Here is an 18878-nt window from a genome sequence, read left to right as displayed (position 1 = left end):
CTCTGTTGTTTTGACTGTGTTTTTTCCCAGCTCCCTGCTTGGACTGAGTGACGCCTTTGTTGTAATGTGCATATGCGCACACCTAAAACATGCTAATCTCGTTATTGGCCATTGTACAAATAATATTTTTCTTTTTAGAACCTATTATGAATTTCTTTCATGACGTTTGTTGCTGTTTACGAGCTGTAGCATTTTCGTTTGTATGTTTAACAAATATACTTTGCCTAGTTTCTTCAGTTTTGAACGTAAGCGACCAACGTCTCTATATATTACAGCCAAATACTGTGGATAACTTGTTATTTTGTATTCTTTCCGTATTGTGTTGTCATCTTCATATCACGTCACAATAATTCATAATAGCTTTGTGTTGATCCTAGAAGTGTCCTCAGGCTATTTTTTGTGTCGTGTGTAGGTCAAGTCTCTGGGCTCACTCAATAAGTTCACGCCTAGACTATAAAGAACTAGTGCTCGCAATTGTTCAATTCTAAGTTAACTCGAGCTAAAGCACAGTGGAAAGTGGGATGGAAGAAGAATTCTGTTTCAGACCTTCTCGACAGCTTCAACTACACCCATCTCAATAACATTAATATATTAAATTGGAAGGCCTTTCGCCATTTTCAAAGACCCGGTTCTTTTGAAAGCCAGTACTTAAAAAATGTCCAAAGTACCATATTATAAAGGGTTCATACAAATGTTGACAGTGAAACTCTATACTGGCTCGCACCTAACCTATTGTCCGCAATATATCAGACTGCTTCTGATGTTGGCGCTTAATAGGGTGCTGAACAGTGATTAATTTAATAATCGATTGACACGTCGATTCTTGAATCGTTCCAACCATATTCAGACTAAGGACTTTTTATTTCAACTGGATGCAATGCACATATCCAGCGACAGATCCTTGAACATAGCTGCTTGAAACTATTTTAAATTATAATCAGAGTTATTGAGCTGTCCAATCTCAAGTCATCTGCATCTGCCACAGATATATTGGCACATCACTTTGAGCGGAACTCGCTTCTGCCCTGAAGAAGTTTATCTCTTTGGACGAAACGCGTTAGCTGCTCTACCCTATATGTTGCTTGCCATGCCTTATCAATAAAAAGAGGCCTTGAAGAACAAATCTTGGACACAGAGTGTATAACTGTTATTGTATTAATGTGTTGGTGCACCGATTCCTCTCTATGTGGAATACCATACTATAAAGCTAGAATTTGTTTCCACATAACTGGTTTCAGGCTTGTTCTTAACTCAACATGCTTACCTTGGGAGCAGCTGTTGACCATTACATCCTGGTGCTCACACGTCTGCGTCTGGTGCAGGACACCAGCTTAGCTGAAAACAGATGCAACGGAGAGTACGGTTGTCTGCGGTAGGTAGACCCTGGAAAAGATGAACCACACTAGTATTACTTTGGAGAACCCTCTAGTAACTGAAGTGATCGGCTCCTTCTGCCAGAGCCCTCCCCTTAACCTAGATTACCTTGCACTACTGCACCAGCAGTCCCAGTCATACCCTGTTAGTGCCAGCTCCTGGAGTATGTAAAGCACCTGCGCATCATATACATCTGGCATGCACACCACGTTATGGTATATGCAGTGTTTCTTGAAGATATGTGATTGAGTCTCAATAGGTACAATTATGCATCAGCCATTGCAGTTGGCACAGTGCCTGCCACCCTGTGCACTCTCACAGTGAGTTCTGCTCCTTAGCTATAGGTGCTGCATTAGCACATTCTTCTGCTTCATGCCCCACTAAGCGCTCCCCTCCCCGCAAAATGTGTGCATCATTTGCTGTTGGTTGATTTAGTTGGCTTTTACGGTAGGCAAAGCAGTGACACCTAAACGCCGCCCACTCCCCAGGTATTTAACATGTCAACACTGCAAGGTTATAGCAGGCTCTGGTGGTATCGGAACTGCCCCCCAAGTAGGTATCCTCCCATGATATCGTTTTCATAAAACCTTGAACTGGACCTGCCACGAGACTAGAGCCCACTGCTGCAAAAGCACCAAAGGCTGCTGTTGACGTACACCCCCGTTGACGGCAGACCCATACCAAAAGTGTTTTTGAGTTGTACATTCAATTGCAGAAGGAACAAGGGCATTCGTTAACGCAATTGGCGCTTTACCTCTTTGGCAATTGTCCTTGTTGGCTGATGTTGCATTTTAATAGGACATGGTTTTCATTTAAAATCATTTTAACTTTATACTTCTGAGCATGGCTGACACAAGTCCATGAGTTCGCTTATTCTCCTATCTCTTAATACAAATAGCATTTTCTTTAGAAGTGTTTTGTTTATGGATTCCCACGTTATTAGTAAAGCTGAGGCGGTCTCAACTGCCACTGTGTTTAGTGCCACTGACGTATTTCAGTGAAAGGGTGATTACAGATTAGCAATCACACACTTCCTCAGATCAACAGGCGAGCCACATGTCCATTACACCTAAAACTAAACGGTATTAATAAAGAACCTGTCGCTCTGGATCAGTTCTTATGAAGCATACGAAGTGTACAGAAAGTGGTAATCAAAGTTTGAATTTTTATTGGCATCTTTTCAGTGTGTTACTTAATTCTCGTTGATTGTTGGTGTCAGGGCACTGCTGAGCCAGCCAATCAGCATAATTTTACTTCCACGCCACACAATTCAACTCCACACATTTCTATTCCATACCACATTATTTGACACCAAACCACATAATTCAACTCAACACGACAATTACATAACACACCACATACATCAAGCCACACCACAGAATTCCACATCATGCCACAAACTTCAACAGCACACCACATAATTAAACTCAACTACTTACCACTCCACACAGCACAAAATACCATTCCACATAATTAATCTCCATGACATACAGTCCCACTCTACATAATTCCAAAACACTCAATACCACATAACTACTATCCACATAATTTCACTGCACACCATGTCTCATGATACCACTACACAAATCCACACCACACATTTCCACAACTAACAATTTTAATCCAACCCACATAATGCCACTCCACACCACATACACCCACTCCACTCCATAACACATGTGTAAAAGCCATTGTCAATTTCAAAGTCAATAGCTCTAACTCTGGCAAAAGCATGACCTATTGCCTTTGCCAATGCTTGTTATGTAAGGGGACGGGGCCGCGTGTCCCCCTCCAGAAGCCTTATTAGGCCCTGCAGAACCTATTCCCCGGGGCCTTTTTTTAATTAAAGGGGAGGGGGCTGCGTGGCCCTCTCTCCTGACCCTTATTAGGCCCTGGGGACCCCATCCCCCAGGCCCTTTTTTTAAATTAAAGGGGTGGGACTGAGTGGCCTCCCTCCTTGAGCCGTATTAGGCCCTGAGGACCCCATCCCTCAGGGCCACTACATAAAAGAAAGGGGAGGGGTCAGCACAGCCCCCTTTTTGAACCTTTACCAGACCCGAGGACCTCAGTTCCCGGGGCCCGCATTACTTGAAGGGGGTGCCCTGGTGCTTACCCAGGGCACCCACCAAACCCTCGTTGGGGGTCATGGGGGAAGCCCCAAGTCCCCCGTAGCCCCAGCCGGCTCCCTGCATACAGCGGGAGCCGGCATTCCTCTTGCCTGCAGAGAGCAGCTAGTTATGCGGCTCCCTCGGGCTAGGAGCCATATTTTGATCTGTTTCCCTGCCTGCATCACTGCGGCAGAATTTCCAGCAACCCCAAAACAACTTGATGCTCTCTGGGTTGTGAGGCAGTGTGCTCCCACCCTCCTTCTGTTTGAAAAGACTCCCGTGTGCTACTGAGCTGACAAGCTTGCGTTGATGCACCTGCACCCAGTGATTAGTACAGAGACCTGAGAAGACTTTGAGCAGCAATTCCAGCATCCCCAAAATGACTTGTTTCTGTCTGCTGATGAAGGAATGATTTCAGAAACACGTGTCTAGACTTACACAGCACAGGCTGCACCAACAAGCGTGAAAAATGAATGACTACTACTTATGTATATCTAGAGACAGGGGCCCACCACGGATCCTTCTCCCTGGGTTGATTTTGTGCCCGGTGACCCCATTCCCCGGGGCCTGGCTGCAACTATAAAGGGGAGGGGCGCCACACAGCCCTCCTCCCTTAGCCATTAATGGTCCTGGGGACCCAAGCCCCCAGGGCTGGCTCATATGCAATGTCCCGGGGTGCCTACCCCCGGGACATAGCGGTTTCCTTGCCTGCACTGGCGCAGGCAGGGAAACCTGTGTCTGCTCCCCACTGGCCGGCGCAATTTCAAAACTCTTGCCAAGCATGAGCAAACACCAAGTCCGCTCCCGGAGTGTGGGAGCATGAAAAATGCTCCTGCTCGTTGGGAGTGGACTTTTTATCCGTTCACCTACCCGCACTGAAGTGGGCAGGGAAACAGATGAAAAGATTACTCCCACCCACTTGGAGCAGCATTTTTAGCTGCTTTCCTGCTATTGGGAGCAAGGCAGGCTCCTCCTGGAGGCGGGGAGCCAGCTGGAGTTGCAGGCGTCTTGGGGCTTCCGCCGCAGCCCCCAGCCATAGTGTGGTGGGTGCCCAGGGTGGGCACCAGGGCACTCACCGTTTGTTAGCCAGGAGCCGGGGATGGGATCCCTGGGGCTGAAATCAGCAGGGGAGGGTGGCTCTGTGGCTCCCTCCCCTTATTGCAATACGGCGGGGTCCTGAGGGATAGGGTCCCTGGGGCTCCCATTTTTGGAGTATGGCCAGGCTCGGGGGATGGGGTCTCTGGGGTCTCTGGGGTCGATATCGACCCAAGGAGGGGTGCTGCATGTAAATGTGTGTGTAAATGTGTTTGTACTTATATAGCGCACAGCTACCCCATTTCGGGGTTTCCCGGCACTGTACTCATACCGCTAGGGAACCCTTCCTGGCTTTTCCCTGTGAAATGTCCACTCCTGGGCATCCCCAGGGTGAAGCCAGGCATCCCAGCGCTGTTGGGGCCGTTGTGGAGATTAAGCAAGCTATTGCCCAAAGTTGCAGCGTGGGACCCATGATTAGAATAGGCACCAAGGCGAGAAATCAGGTCCGAGGATTTATGAGCCCAAGACCCGCCAAGACCCGCCGAGGCGGGAATTGAACCCTGGTCCCAGGCCAGACCTCTGCATCAGGATCTGCCACTCTAACCATTGAGCCACACTTCTCCACATGCCCCCTTTCCCTAAAAATATAGTGGCGGGCCCCTGGAGAAGGGGCCCTGGGGCCACACTCAGCCCTGGGAGGGGGACCACATACCCCTCCCCTAAAAAAAAGGCACAAAGGCCCCAGGGGATAGGGTCCCCAGGGTGAAAACCACTTCAGGGAGGGAGCCACGTGCTCCCTTCCCCAACAAAACGTGCCAGGCCCTGGGAGATGGGGCTGAAATGGGCCCAAGGAGAGGGGCTGTGTGCCCCTTCCCCAATAAATATGGCGTTGGGCCCCTGGGGCCAAAAGAGGTCCTGGGAGAGGTCTCATGCCCTGCTCTCCCAAAAGAATGCATAGCCCCAGAGGATGTGCCCTCGGGGCCAAAAGCAACCCGGGAAGGGGGTCTGCCAGTTGGCTGTCTTTGGGGGTTCGCCACAGGGTCTGGCCACAGCCCAGGGCTTGTCTGTGTGCAGTGTGGGGTTTGTTTGCATGTGGGGGGTTAGCCACAGGGCCTGGATGTAGGTGAAGCCCTGTGGTCAACCCTACAATGCCCATCACTAAAGGTTGTACACAGCTTGGGTTACCTGTGGCCAATCCCCCACCATGCACGGCCTGAGGCTGGGCGCGGCAGCCGTTAAATTAACATATGGAATTTAAATATTACTTTACGTTGAAAAAACCCTTGAAATTCACTGAAAAAAACAAAGTTTACAGGGTTGTTATTGTTAGGAAATAGCATTAAAATAACTAGAGTTACAGGGACTTAATAGGTATATAACATTAAAAACCATGTAAATTCACTGAAAAAACCTAAGGCTATCTCAAGAAACTATAACTCGTGCCCTAAGGTAGCTCGTGCCCTCGTCATGCACTGTTAATTACACTACATATTACATCAGACAGGACATCTTCTATGACATCATTGATAATATCACTGCAACATTTGCAATTAAATTATTGATGAGGCGGGAGTTATAGTTACCTTAGGGCACAAGTTATAGTTTCTTGAGATTACTATAACTATAACTGCTGAATTTCTATTGTGTTACGTGTGTTAAATCTGAACCTAACTATAACAACCCTGTAACCTTTGTTTATTTTGTGAATTTCTAATTTTTTTTAATGGTATTTCCTAACTATAACGTCCCTGTAACCATTGGGATAGATAGATAGATAGATAGATAGATAGATAGATAGATAGATAGATAGATAGATAGATAGATAGATAGATAGATAGATAGATAGATAGATAGATAGATAGATAGATAGATAGATAGATAGATAGATAGATAGATCAATAGAAATCTCAAATTCCAACACTGATGACATCACTGATTACATCATTGATGACATCATCCAATGAATGTAACAGTTTGGTGTACGCTTATCATACTGAAAGGTATTTAGTAAGGTTCTACGCGGCGTACAGGGAGAGACAAACTTTGTCGGGCGACAGCTGACCTCAAAAGCAAGTGTGCTAACAGGGAGCTGTTCTCACTCCCCCGCCAGTTCGAGTTTAAAAATGTAATAAACTCGGTTCCTCTCCAAGAGCGAGGGGCTCCACTACTTTTTTAACCGAGCACTGACTCGGAAAGGTGACATCCCCTTTACTTCTGGATTTAAAGGAGGGAGGGTGAGCACCTAGGGATCACAGTGTTGAGAGTTCTGAGGAAAGCCGGGGTATAAGTTTTGTCGTCTGAAACATGTCGACGCTTTTGCAGAGTGGAGGGGTTGGTGTCTCATTATAAGCTCCCCAACCCAGCATCCACATTTTTTGTTTTAAACCTGGACAGGGTACCAAATATTAAAATTATAACAAGGACTCCCAGATACCAGTTTTATATCACTTTCTCTGCACTTTCTTCTCACCTGTGATCTTACATTGTATGTTGTATTGTCTTCCCCCTCCCTATTGCTCCACCTCCAGCGTTTGGTTGGCGCAGAGGTGTGTTAGCAGCCCTATGATGAAGCATGACACAGCTTGCTGTGTGTGAGGGCAGTTTTACTAATTTAGTGCATTTCCCCTACACTCATCCACCTTCACGTAGTGTTATTATCCCTCATCTATTTGTGAGATAAAATTACTGAGCGGGAGGTCGAAGAGGGATCTTTATCCTCTCACCCCTCATTTTCTTGTGTGTTTTTATTTAGTAAGGTACATCTAGACCAAATTTTCTATAACCTCTAAACTAAAGTGTGTCAGCTTTTGCAAAATGCTTGCGCTCCTTTTAGGTCTTGGGTGTGTGTAGGGATGGAGCTCTCCTTGCATGCTTGTAAACATGGCGAAGACCATGCTCCGCAGAGACTTACTTATTCTCTTAACGGGGCTTGAGTGTCTGGAGAGAGTGAGTTCTTCATGAGAAGTGGTGCTTAGGAGTGAAGACTTTATGCTTCTGGTACTTGCCAACCCGTGTGTGCTTGATTATCCACAAGAGGTTGGCTGCATGAAAAGTGTTCGATATAGTGTGAAAGCCTTGCATATAATGGACTTCACTGGTTAAGGGCCAAGCAGTGAACATGCGCTTAACAAATTCTCCATAACATAACATAACAAGGAATTTGGAGTGTCGAGAGGGAGCTGGCTCTCAATGGAGGGCTTTGCACAGGGTCAAGATTGCTTGCAGTAGGTACTTTCTCACCCTTGTCTGGTTCATTGCCCACAAGCGGTCGGCTATACATAAAGGGTTCAGCACAGGGCAAAGGCTATGCGTAATAAGGGATTGGCCACCTAATGGGGCATGGGTGTCTGACGGGAGTGGGTTCTCCATAAAGAGTTCTATACAAAGCGAAGGCTGTGCACTGTAGGGGCTGGGCCACCCGTGTCTCATTGATTGTCAAAAAGAGGTCGCCTACCTGCAAAGGGTCCAGTACAGAGCGATGCTATGCATACTAGAGGCTTTGGCCACTTAATGGGTTCTTGAGTGTCTGGAAGGAGTGGGCTCTACATGAAGGGTTTTGTACAGGGCATAGACTATGCGTCGTAGAGGACTGGCCACCTAATTGGGCTTGGGTGTCTGAGGGGAGTGAGCTCTTTGTGAAGAGTTTTGTACAAAGCTATGGCTGTGTGTTAAGGGGCTTGGCTACCCATGCCTCACTGATTGCACACAAGAGGTCACCTAACGTCAAATGGTCCGATACAGGGCTGTATGTAGTAGGGGCTTGACCACCTACTGGGGATTGAGTGTCCAGAGGGAGTGAGCTTTACATGACATGTGGCCACTGGAGCTTGATCTATTTTTTACTTTTTCACAAAGACCTTCTGTGTGATCTCATTGGAGTCCAATAAGTCTACACTGAGTCTCCACGGGGTCCATGCAAGCTCCTGCGGGAGTACTGTGTGACCCATAGGGTGAATTATTTCATACAATGTGTGCCTTCATACAAAAGTCATTCACAAATAAAATAAGCATTGTCAAAGCCAAAAAGCTAGGAATCTAACGCAGACATATTAGCTTTGCCAACGCTTGTTTCATATTTTTTTAGTATAGTATTTAAGCGAGTACACAGACATAAAAACCACTTGCCTGTGGCCTCCTCCTCCAGCTTGTTCCAAACTGATCCAGTGACACGGCTGCTGCCCGGGTTTTCCTGACAGAGTTTTCCCGCCTGGGATTTCCCACTCACCATTCTTCCTGCCAATAGAACCCCCGCCCACCCCAGAACCTACTTAATGAAGACTGCAACGCATCTGCACTGCTGGTGTGCCAAATGCAAGCCCGTCTATGCCTGTCTGTGCCTGGACCATGGCCAGCATCAAGACCCCCTAGCCCTCCCGGGCCCCATACTGTACACCCTCAACCACGGACCTTTCACCTGCACCCCCTACCACTTCACCTGCCACAGAACATACACCAGCCCACTGATCAGCCCCATACTGAACACACCACAGACACCACCTGAACAAAACTACCAAATTACACACGCCCTTCTCAACACACACTCACTATGCAAGCATTCCACTGAATTATGGGACCTCATCACCAACCTCACACCTGACATTGTCTTCCTCACGAAGACCTGGCTCAACCTCACATCCGCCCCAGACATTGCATCAGTGATCCCCGACGGATATAAAATCACTCACCAAGACTGCACCAATAAGCCGGGAGGAAAAACAGCCATTGTCCACAAAGAGACCATACATTGCACCACCATCGATAACATCACCACCCCCATGGACCATCTCAACTCTAAGGTCCACATGGACAACAAGACAACCATCAGTGGCACCCTCGCATTCCGTCCCACCAGACCCACGCTCCAGCTTCTACAACACCATTGCAGACTTCATTGTGCCCCTAGCCTTAGACTCTACCTCCTGAACAGGATGAGCAACCTCGGATTGACCGAGACTGTCCATGACCCTACACACACTGCAGGACACATGCTGGACCCAATTTTCACCTCCAGCAACCGTGTCAAACACTGCCAAGTCACAGAACTCACATGGACTGATGACTCCATCATCCACTTCAGGAGCTCTAGCTCACAAGACGACCAGTGCCCCCCACCAGAGGTGGAACAACATCTCAGAGTCCAGCTTGACCGATGCCCTCAACACCTCCAACACTGCAACCACCACAAACCTCGAACAGGGAGTGAAGAACTTCAGTGCCTGGATCACCAATTGCACAGACAGAATTGTCTCCATAAAGAGCAACATCCAAAGAAAATCCTCCAAGAACTCAGAACAGCAAAACGTGACAGCAAACAGCTGGAGAGGAGATAGCGCGCCAGCATGGCCATCTTCGACAGGGCAACCTGGAGATTTCTGGTGTGGTCGGAGGGAGTGGGTGCATGTCCTAGGTCTGATGGCCACCAGGAGTTGTTCTATGTGTTGCTGCTGTTGTCGAAAATCTGTACTTTCGTCTTGTCTGTGTTCAGCTGCAGGCAGGTGTTCTTCATCCAGTTGGCAATGCTAGTCATGCATCCGTGGAAGTTGATTCTGGTGGTGGTGTGGTCGTTGTGAATGAAAGGATAAGTTTGGTGTCTGCTAAACATTATGTTGAGACCGTGGTATCTGACGATGTTGGCCAGAGGGGGTCATATATGCGTTGAAGAATGCGAGAATTATGAAGGGAAGTGAAGAGACATTGCCAGCTTCCCATTGTGTGCGGTCCTTCAATGTCCTAGCATGTCTCCAACTCTTAGGATAAGCAGGTGTCATCAGTTTGATAAAGAACATATGGGCTCTAGGTACCCACCCTTTGATCCGAGACACGGTCCTTTACGCAAGTCACCCACAAGTGGGTCTCACAGTAACCTGTGCCTTGTGCTTTTCCTCTAGGTCATGGCAGCTTCTCTACTCAGAGGGCCGCCCTTCAGCTCAATATACTGCAAAGGAACAGCAATAGATCTTCTCCAGTGCTCTAGGTGTAATCACAGACTTACAAGGAACCCCAGCTTCCGAAGTCCTGACCCGGTCTTCTAGGAGATACAGCAGAGCCTCTTCTGAAGTCCATGCAAACACAGGAAAAGGTTTTGAGGGGTTAGTTCTTATCCATTTCAAAAGATCACTGGCGGGAACTCAGGTCAAATCATAACATGTTCCATGTTCAAAATCCATATTTCCCACCAACCACTGTCGGGCACATCTTTATCACTGGAGGAAATGCACCAAACAGGCAAACAGCGCATGTGTTGAAGAGGTGGTGCAGTCCCAGATTTACTAACACTTTGTACTGGGTTTGTGCCACAAAGTGACTCAAACACAGCACAAAACATTGCATTAAGATGTACTTCCAGCACTAAATGTGCTTCTTTCCACTACTTTCCACTAAAGGGAGGTACCCTGGGTGGTACAAGGGTATTTTAATGCAAATCCCTAGCTACTAATATCAGAAAACAGAGATTTGCATCGAAAAATGATGCCTCCTCAAGTCAGGCGTAACATTGAAGAAAATGTTTCCTTTCTCCAAACATTTCCAACTTTGCACGTGTACAGTAAGGTACAACCCATCCACAAACTTGGAAAAGAAGTAAAGCATATCTAAGCATAGTGTTTTGTACTGGAAGGGTATCCTCCCCGTCCAAACCTATAATAGACATCAAGCAAATGCCAGGGTGTGTGCATGGTGCAAGGCAGCCAAAGGTGCACCAGCGAAGGGGAAGAGAAAAACACTGACATATCTAGTTGCAGATATGACACTGCTCGGTTCTCTTCCTTTCACCCAGTTGCGGCTGCATTGCATGAAAAACGTGCACATTTGGCCCACAGGGTAGGGTTTGGCAGAGTGGGTCATTCCAGGTCACAGACAGGTCCCGACACATCATAGATGAGAGCACCTGGGGTTCACACGAGTGTGTATAAGGCTAGGGACTGCTGTCACTGGATAGATTGTTCTGGAGCAGAACTGTGGCCTACTAGGATATCAATGAACGACCCCTCCCACATAAGCTGCAAGACTTGCATAGGGGTGGGGAGTGGGGGGTCACATGCAGGGAAGAGATGTGGTGCCGCGGCCAGGGCGACTGACTCTGGAATCTGGGGCTCACGGTTCGATCCCCGGCGCCGGAGGCAGCTTATCCCAGCACCATGTGACTCTGGGCAATAGCTTGCTTAATCTTCCCGATGGCCCCCAGCACCTAGAGACCCTTACGGGTGATTGTTCGCACTTTACAAATGTGGATTATTATTATTATGTTGTCACGTCCAAAAAGACAGGTAGCAGGGAAACCTCGAGACTGTGCTGCTATCACTATAGCTTATGGACAGCCAAACATGTAACATACAATGGCTAAATGTGTTACACATAACACAACCCTGAGCGTACAACCCTGGTCAGCCATTAGGCGGCAAAGAGCTAAATGTTCATAAATGGCAATATAACCTATCCTAAGAGTGCATGCAGAGCTTACTTTTAGCTGGTGGGTGCAGGTGAGGCCAACCAGGGATCGCTGACAGAATACTGAAAACAGAAATATTGTGTGGAAACAATATTGTGTCAAAAATGCCGAGACCCAAAATATTGAGATGGTAAGAGCAGATAGGTAAGCATAGATTTACTATTCTTAACTCCCCATCTCTGCACCCTGAGGTAATATTCATCGTCAAGGCACTTATCTGTGGAGTTACATATAGTGAAACTTTGCTCACCTATAGAAATTTACCTTCACAATATTTTTGTCCTCGATGTTCTTGACACGATATTTTGGCCCACGATATTTCTGTCCCGATATTCTATCTAAATGCCAAACACAAAAGGGTGAAGGAAGGTTAAAGAGAACGAAGGAAAAAAACATGGCAAAGGAGGACAGCAGGCAGGAGAGGGCAGTGCAGGGGGTCAGGGTGGGGTAAGTGGACAGACCACGATGAGGGAAAATACCATTTCAAAAAAATAAAGCCGCTTACCTTGCACTCACTGCATCTTCGATTTGGCGATATGGCGAGCGCAAGGTTATTTTATTTTCCCTCGTCATCGTCCGTGGAAACCCCCCCCCCCCCCCCCCACCCCCCCTACCTCTCTTACCTGCACTGGCTGCTCCTTAAAGCAGGAACCTGCCAGAGTGAGCTTAAGGGGCAGGGGGTGTCTGGGGGCGGATTAAAGAGGCCCGAGGTGGATTTAAGACTACTCAGCCTTGGGTTTCATCCCCCGGTGCGCCGCATGGGTGGGGGCCGGTTTTGGCCCCTTGGGGCCGTATTTGTTGCAGGGCCGTTTTTGCAGAATAGTTGCAAAATCGGCCCTGTAACAAAATCGTCCGAAAACCGGCCTTGGCAAAGCGCTCGGTGGCACCCCCAAACCCCAGGGGGGGGGGGGGGGGGGGGGGCGGCCGAGCACTTTGCCAGGGCCGGTTTTGGTTCCCAGTCCGGCCCTGGTTTCAGCACACTGACATTAAATACCTCCAGTCGCGAGCTTCTGATCAAAACCTTGGGACCCGGCACTCATTCAACTGGCATACAAGTGAAGATACCTGTGCGCCTGTACTACAGATTCAGTGGCCAACAACTAGGATTGTCCCCACAGACTGGTGAGCGGGCAGCACCCCCCTTGTCCTCTGGGTCAGGGTACCCTCTGGATGCACCCATCATATGGCAACACTTTCATTTTTCATTTCATTTTATTTGCAAGATTAATTAAAACCTTTGCATACAGAAGAGTTAGGAAACAAAGCAAAGAAAAAAACTTTCTCTAAAAACGTGTGCAGTCACAGAATCACAATAGGTCGTAAGGATTCACCGTGTGAAACACTGCAATGAATTTGTGCCATTAGAAATTGTGATAAAATACATTCGGTCCGGTTAACCGGGGTTTAGGAGTAAAATGCGTTTATACTGTACATTTGTGCTCCGTTTTTACCCTGTTGGGGCCGAAGGGTTTCCTGTAATAGAGACAGGAATTTTACCAGCCTAATGTTCAAAGCTGTATTTGTGGGGTTCACTGCCCATGTAGCAAAGACTTGTGGTATGGTGGAACAAAAACAACACAGAGAGCACTCTCACAGGACTTCCCTGGGACAGAGCATACACACATCAGGCTGAACAGCAGCAACAGACACTGGGGCCCGACTTCACTAGGAGCGCGAGGACTTTAGTCTCTGTGTCCAATATGGCTCCCGATGCCTTTAGGTGTGGCCAGGCTGCGGAGCTCTTATAAAATATAGGTTAACACGCCCGGGCACAGCGTCCTCACCCAGACAAGTGGGACCGGCTTAGCACTGGGAGAGGCTGGTTAGGGTGTGGTTGATAAAGGGAGGTGCCAGTGTCACCATCCTAATCCCCTGGGGGCCCAGGAAGCTGGTATATATACATACCTATCTGAGACTGAGTTTGACTCCAGAAGCAGAAGCCACGCTGACAGCTGATTCCCACAGCCAGACTCAGTGCAGAGGGTGAGTCCAACCAGAGGGGGGGCCGGAATGGATGTGGGAGAGTACTGGGAGACATAATGGGGAGTAAGGTGGCACGGGGAGGTGGAAGTGAGGTGAGGGAGGTAAGGAGGAACTACAGAGAGAGGCAGGGGAAGGAGAGAAATGAGGCAGCTATGAAGGGAAGCTGGAAATGGTGTAAGAAGGAAGTGCACAGGGTGGGAAAGGACGTCATGAGATGGTTGTGATGTGGAACACAGAGGCGAGAGAGACACTTGAGAGCAGCGGCTGGAGAGAGTGGTAAGGAAGTGCTGAGGGAGCCAGAGGAGGGAAAGAGCTGAGGGTGTAATGGCTATCTAGGAGTATACAGAGGAGGATGGGAGAGAACTGAGGGTGGGTGGTTGGATGGGGAGACAGGAGCTATAGGGCAATGGGAACCCACCAGTGCTGGAATAGAGTGGGAACCTGCAGGATTTGGTTCCACTGCTACTCTTTAGCTGAAAGTAGCATCTGGGCTTTCCCGGTGGATCCCCCAAATGTGTAGAAAACCAAATGATGGGGCCCCTTGCAGAATATGATGAGAGCCCACTGAGACTCCAATAACGCACATATATTCATTGATCTTTGGACGAATAAGGGAGTGAGGATAGAGAGACCTACCCCATTGGTAGGCTTGGGCAAACTACAGAGAAAGATAGAAGACGGACCAGACCAAGGGCTGTAAGAAGGGGAGCTGGGAAGAAGACGGAGAAGCGGGCGTTTGGAGCTTTCCTGAATGTTGTAAAATCTAGGAAATATTTGAGCATACTTTTGATGTCTGCTCTCTGTTAATTATCGAACAGCTTGCTTCTCGCCCACAAATTGCTAACCCATTACTGTCCATGAATAATTCCCAGGCGCAGCCCCTGCAACAGGAACATGTTTGGATGATTCCCACCCAGCTAGCTCTAGCACTATTTTAACATTACCCTATGCAACTAACCTCCTGAAGAAGACCGCTGTTACCAACAACAGCTCTTGTCTGTAAAGCACATACTTTGAAACCCTTTGCAAAGTATTTCTTAGATAGATTGGGGATCAGAATTGGGGCTCAGAATCTGTGGTAGTGGCTAGTTTGTATTATCTATGATTTAAAATTGACCGGGCCAAGGTTTCCGCCTTGTCCCCACATTTGATCCAGTAGACCTTCCAGGCTTGACGACGTGGCTCAGTTGTTTGAACTGGCGTACCTCTTTCTATCTGCCTGCTCCTTGTGTGTGGAGTCCCTGAGTGTTCTACGGTATACCTGCTATATTTTAACATATACATGCTGCCATGGTTTTCTTTATTGACTCATTTGGATTTTGGCCACATAGCCAAGCTGACAATACTCAGCTTGTAGTGACTCTAACATCCACAACCACTGGTAAATCTAGTAGTCAGCGCTGTTGGCACCCAGTGAAATATTTATTTTTGCTGCCCTCACACCCCATGACCGCCTCCTCGAATTCCCTCACTAGCACCGGGCAAAAGTCCCCTCATCTCTCCAATCATAAGACATTTCTAAGCACAGCACCCCCCATCCCCATGAGGCCAGCGCCCCCTCCACAGGTCAGCGCACTGGTCGCACTGCCCTAAAGTCGGCCCTGCCAGTAGGTCTGGCTTGCCTTTTGAGTCCTAAATAAGATATTAGATAAATCCCTCTTCACGGAATTCTTTTTAAAATGGTTGACTTCTGTATACAATGCATATATTAGATAAAGAATTTAGCATGTGATGATTCAGTACTTTTGAGAGGTAAAAGAGTTCCTCATGCATTGCAATTCAAGATCTCCATTGGAGGTCGAATGATCTACTAAACAGCCAATGGCACAAGGTGATAGAGTGACACTCTTGAGGGTGGAGTCATATCGCTTTCTGTATATTTCCAAGAATTGCAAATAGTAGGTCTTTCCCACAGCTGTGCTGTTAAGCCAAACCCAACAAATCCTAATATTATAACAGCGTTGTCAAACAAATACATGCATCTGATGAACAGTTGAATGAGTGATGCCTCTGAGGCACAATACAGTATTGACAAAGATGTTCGTAGTTGGCATCAGTGACAAGTTGGCAGTCAGCCCTCTAGACAACAGAGCCTTGGGCAAGTCATGCTTGTCTTCTGTTTGGCCAAAGGCAACATATGGAGTCCCAAGTTATAGCAATAGTAAAGTAGGGTCAGTGCAGTCTTGTGCTATTTCAGATCAGCTTTAATGAGTGGGCGTATGTGGGCTTCCCCCCAGAACTGACTCTTCCATCTTCTCCGGGTTCAGAAACAAAGCTGGTGTTTCCATAGGTCAGGTGCTTTAGTGCGCCACATAGTGGTTGTGCCAAATTATTGAGAAAATTGGCCTTTTCAGTGTATAAGGAGTTCCCCAGCAGGAAAAAATCTACTTTGCCCAGAGGACTTGTATCATTCTTGTTCAAGCATGGCTGTACATTTGTAAGCCAAATTGATGCAACAAAAATAACCCTTCTCTCTAGATTTGCCTTCTGTTATTTAGTCACCGGCTCATCTCATTATCCTTTCTGCATGTCTTCTCACGGCTACCATAGAGGTATAACACTACAAAAAGATGATGGATGGAATGCTAAACATTGTCAAACATTTACTCCCAGTACAAAGATCTGGGCCTAAATCCATAGTTGTTTTGCTCACCATGAAATTCCAGTTTGGACCCTCCAGTTTGGACCCAGCCATATGCAAATCAGTCTTGACCCTTCTCCTCATGGGAACAGTCCAGCCTAAACTGCTAAGCCAAGTCTTCCCAAGACTAGAAACAAGTATCCTGTGACCGGTTACGGGGTATCACCCAGTATCAGCCAGGCTAGCTTGAATCCAAAGGCATAGTGAATACGGAACCCTTGTCTGGGCATAACCTTATCACTTGGCGTGACTATAGCAACACCAGAAGATGATAGTCGGAATGCTGAACATTTGCAAACATTCAGCCCTAATTCAGAGATCTGGGCCTAAATCCATTGCTTTTTTTGCTCACCATGCCATTCCAGTTTCGACCTAGCATATGCAAATCAGTCTTGACCCTGCTCCCCATGGGAACACTCCAGCCCGAACTACCAGACCAGGTCCTTCCTGCACCAGAAATAAGCATCTTGGGACCGGTTTTGGGGTATTACCCCTCATCAGCCAGGTTAGCTTGAATCCAATGGCATTTTGGGCACGGGATCCATGTCTGGGCATACCGTTCTCACTTGAAGTGACTATAACAACACAAAAAGGTGATTGACAGAATGCTGTACATTGTCAAACATTCACCCCCAGTACAGAGACCCTGGTCTAAATCCATTGTTTGTTTGCTCACCATGCCACTGCAGTTTGGAACCAGCCATATGGAAATCAGTCTTCACCCTGCACCCAATGGGACAGTCCAGCTCGAAATGCCAGGCCAGGTCCTCCCTGGACCAAAAACAAGCATCCTGGGACCAGTTACGGAGTATCACCCCTCATGAGCCAGACTAGATTGAACCAATGGCATAGTGAGCATGGTCGCACAATGCTTGTTTTCCTGTCCACAGAGGACCTGGACTGGCAGTTCGGGCAGGACTGTTCCCCTCAGGAGCAGGGTGGAGACTGATCTGCATATGGCTCGGTCCACACTGGGGTGGTATAATGAGCAAATAAATGATGGATTTAACCCAGATCTGTCACTTGGGGTGAACGTTTGACAATGTTCAGCAATCTGTCTATCATCTTTTTGGGTTGCTACCACGATAGAGGCCCACTCATTTTGAGGCAATTTGACAGTAACAGCATGGAGTGTCTCCAAAGTATTACTCTTAAAAATATTTAAAGCCAGAAAGCTCAGAATAGGGGCAAACCGTTTCAGAGCTGGCTCCTGCTTTGTGAAACTGAGAGAGATATAAGATAGGGTCTGTTAGGAAGGAATTAAAACATTCTAGCTTCTGGAGTGCAAACTTCTCCCACTCACGCCAGTTTGACATTTATACAACTGTAGACAGCTGCCTTATAGCACTGCCACATGAGCCCACAAGAGGGCACCAGATTACAACCCACAGTATCAAAAATTGACTTTTTTGCAGGGGTAGGGAGAGCAACCAAACAGCAAATTGTCATTTTGCCCAGGGTTCCGAAAATCCTTGTATCTTTGCTGTTGCCACTGACTTGGTCCATTTTCTATATTGATTAACTCCATCGGTCTGTTTGTCCATCCCACATTCTGGTCAAAACCTCGAAGCCTCTTGGACATACAAGACTTTTGTCAGGGTTGCTAACATGACACAATACAAACGGAGACAGTAAATGAAAATAAATGTGGGCTTTGTGATAAAATTTGGTGAGAGGTACAAATGGGAAAGTAGAGAAAATGCTTGAGATGTCGTGGAACAACAAGAGTGATGGAGCAGACAAGATGACACAAGACAGATAGCCCCGACGGTATGTGAAGGGTAAGTGTAGGTGGTGACAGAGGAGGGATAAACCTGAAGGGTGAGTATGAAGAAGAACTACATTGACAGCATCGGCGTTGCCAAGTTTCTCCGCATCACCAGTGCACCTTTACCCAGTCCTGGCCTTGTAGCCGCCAGTACTTTTCATGTTGCCACTTGTAGCTTTGTCTTTGACACACTCTCACCTCCTAGTTCTCCTTCCGGCAATTACATTTTAATGGGAAGGCTTGCAACTTAGTCCTGTATGCTACTTGAGATTAAACCATATGAGATGCATCCATAGCCTTTTCAGTGGTGTGATAGGGACTGTAGAGGGACCACAGGGAGAGGAGAAAGGAATGATGTGTATGATGGGAATTCAACATGGAAACACAATAAGGAGGCAGCTAGGCTATGGCTGGGAGTGAGGAGTCGGACCCAGCTCTGGGCTGTGCAGGAAGTTACAGAACAGACACGGGTGCAGCATTTGTGAGAAAGCACAAGGAGTGCTAGGGATTTAGCAGGGTCCC

The 18878-nt window shown here is 47.4% G+C and overlaps 1 protein-coding gene and 1 long non-coding RNA gene across 2 annotated transcripts in view; one reads left to right on the top strand and one right to left on the bottom strand.

Moving 5' to 3' along the window:
* Positions 1-18878, bottom strand: part of LOC146833452 (uncharacterized) — a 175594-nt gene that overhangs the window by 99338 nt on the left and 57378 nt on the right. Inside the window, exon 2 of the long non-coding RNA XR_014960241.1 lies at positions 1265-1383. This is a non-coding gene — a long non-coding RNA (uncharacterized LOC146833452). The remainder of the gene's footprint in view (positions 1-1264; positions 1384-18878) is intronic.
* Positions 13888-18878, top strand: part of LOC146833453 (uncharacterized) — a 38385-nt gene continuing 33394 nt past the window's right edge. Inside the window, exon 1 of the mRNA XM_085601274.1 lies at positions 13888-13947. The gene's annotated coding sequence lies outside the window, so the exon portion shown is untranslated. The remainder of the gene's footprint in view (positions 13948-18878) is intronic.

This window comes from Triturus cristatus, chromosome 4_2, assembly GCF_964204655.1.
Source record: "Triturus cristatus chromosome 4_2, aTriCri1.1, whole genome shotgun sequence".
Classification (NCBI taxonomy): domain Eukaryota; kingdom Metazoa; phylum Chordata; class Amphibia; order Caudata; family Salamandridae; genus Triturus; species Triturus cristatus.
Note: the sequence above shows the minus strand (reverse complement) of the source record. Positions and strands in the feature narration are given on the sequence as shown.